At 46.4% G+C, this 2,527-nt stretch overlaps 1 non-coding gene across 1 annotated transcript; it reads right to left on the bottom strand.

The window, feature by feature from the left end:
• Positions 1 to 301: 301 nt before the first annotated feature.
• On the bottom strand, positions 302 to 404 carry LOC121826927 (U6 spliceosomal RNA). Its single transcript, XR_006069088.2, has one exon. It is a non-coding gene; the product is annotated as a U6 spliceosomal RNA (small nuclear RNA).
• Positions 405 to 2,527: the final 2,123 nt, after the last annotated feature.

Raw genomic sequence — 2,527 nt, forward strand, 5'->3', positions numbered from 1 at the left:
AAGATAAATTTGTAATTATATTTATGTACAGAAAACTTAGCAGTGTACATGTAGCCCAGTTTAGTGGCGAGTTCTTTGGCCTTTGCCTTTTCCAGCTTGGCAATTCGAGCCACAGATTTAGGACCCAGGACGTTGCCTCCCCGGTGGCACCGGATCTCATCATATCTGCCGTTGTAATTGGTCCTAAACCAGCTGAGCCAGAGCACCCTTGTCCTCCAAGTTAACCCGTGTGAAGGCAACAGTGGTGCATGTCTTCCTGTGGACCAGACGTCCCAGCCTGGCCGTGCCTGTGATGATGCAGAAAAATACGGAACGCTTCATGAACTTGTGTGTCATCCTCGCACAGGGGCCGTGCTAATCTTCTCTGTATCGTTCCAAATTTAGTATATGTGCTGCCAAAGCAAGCGTAAGACGTTTTTCTTGTTGTTACTCCCTAAATTATACACTGTAATGACTTTAGGCAGCATTTACATCATACCAGGTATCCCAAGTCATTTAGACAATTTAAAGTATGGGGGAGACTGTATACAGATTATGTAAAATGGACGTAATTTTATTTTATATAAATGAGTTGAGCATCTATGGGTTTTGGTACCCACAAGGGATGCTGGACCCAATCCCTCTAGAATAGCATGGAGAACCACATTGATTCACAGTTTTTAAAGTCAGAAGGCTGGAGATGCTCCAAGTGCATCTTGTACTGGGGGAATCATCTTTACCAGGTCCTGTTTCTGAGTTGGTGCCCATCCAGAGTCTGCTTTAGCTCCTAGAGGACAGACAGACACATTTCTTGCTCTATAATCTTCTTCATTTTCCAAGTCTTAAATTCTTCTCATGCTTTGGTTCCATTTTGCCAAGAGGACAGTCCCCTTGGAGAGGCTAGCAGATTAGATCTTAGACCAGTGCTACAGAGGATAATCCTCCTGCTTCATATCAGCTGACTGGGGGCAGTTATCACACTCCTGTAATCTCTTCAGTTCAGCACCCAGTGAGGGCAAGAGCATTGAGAATGCTTAAATCATTTCTCTCTCTCTCTCTCTCTCTCTCTCTCTCTCTCTCTCTCTCTCTCTCTCTCTCTCTCTCTCTGTTGCATGTGTACATGGGTATATGTGCCCACATGTGGAGACCAGAGGAGGAAGTCAGATGTCTTCCTGTATGACTTTTCACTTTCTCTTTCACTTGAGACAGGGTCTCTCATTGACCCTAACATCTTTTTTGTTTTGTTTTGCTAGGCTGGCTACTGAGCTCCTGGGATACATTTGTCTCCTGTCAATACTGGGGTTACAGGTACTCATGACTATGTGCCCAGTTTTCTCAGTTCCCAGAGTGCTGGAACTGGAATTCAGATTTTTTTTTTTTTTTTTTTTTTTTTTTTTTTTGTTCTTTTGAGACAGGGTTTCTCTGTGTAACAGCTCTGGCTGTCCTGGAACTCACTTTGCAGACCTCACAAAGATCTCGAACTCACAGAGATCCATTTGCCCAAAACTCAGGTCTTCTACTTGCATAGTAAGACTCTTGCCTGTTGAACTATCTCCTTGTCGCTGTTATGGAAATCCTCGTTCTTATGTGAGGGTCACTTCTGCCGTCGGGGGAGCTCACTTCAGTGGAAAAGCCAGTCTCCACACCTCTAAGCATTTCCTTTCAGGGGAAGGTTGAGGTGAGAGCTGGCCCGAGTGAGTTAGCCTTTAGTCTTAGTCCACGTTTTATTGCTAGAGATAATGGAGCACCAGATACAGGCCAGTCCTTAATAAAGAACAGAGGTTTATTCCGCTCACAGTTCCGGAGGACTCAAATCCAAGGTGAAAGCCTGCAATGGCGAAAGCCTTTACGCCATGTTAGCTCAGCACAGAAAGGCAGATGAGCATTAGAGAAAGATGGAGCAGAAGGAGATGAGACACTTCACATTCATAGTCACCCATTCTGGGGGTCCTTATCCTCCCTGTGACAGCACTAATCTATCCTTGAGGGCTCTTCCCTCATAACAGCCACCTCTTAAAGCCATCACATCTCCACAGTATCACAACGACAACCGGATTTCAACACGGGTTTGAAGGGGACATCCAAACCACAGCTGTCATGGGTGTGCCCTCCGCGGACCTACTGGGAAGATGTGCTTAATGCTCCCAGTTCAAACTGCAGCCCTTCCCCCTCCTGAGTGGCCGCATTGCCCCTCCCCCTCTTAGGGGCAAGCACCCTGTGCCCCCTTAGAGAGGAGCAATGCTGCTGAGCTTGGCTCTGGTGCCCTGCTCCTTGCCCACTCATGAGCTTCCCCTGTGGAGCAAGTTCTGGTCTCCGGGAGGGAACACTGGGTTTGATCCAGAGGTCAAGGGCTGACATCTTTGCCTGCTCTAAATTTCCCAACCATTTGACTGCACTTTCCCTAAGTGGAGAGCAATGAAATGCTAGGTTCACAGTTGCCTGATGTGATCTCCATGAGAGCAGGTACAGAAAAACACTAATTTCTGCTCCAGAGCATCACGCAGATGTAGGATAACCATATCAATGATTTACCCATTAGGTTACTGAT

The sequence above is a fragment of the Peromyscus maniculatus genome, chromosome 1 (genome assembly GCF_049852395.1).
Source record: "Peromyscus maniculatus bairdii isolate BWxNUB_F1_BW_parent chromosome 1, HU_Pman_BW_mat_3.1, whole genome shotgun sequence".
Taxonomy (NCBI): domain Eukaryota; kingdom Metazoa; phylum Chordata; class Mammalia; order Rodentia; family Cricetidae; genus Peromyscus; species Peromyscus maniculatus.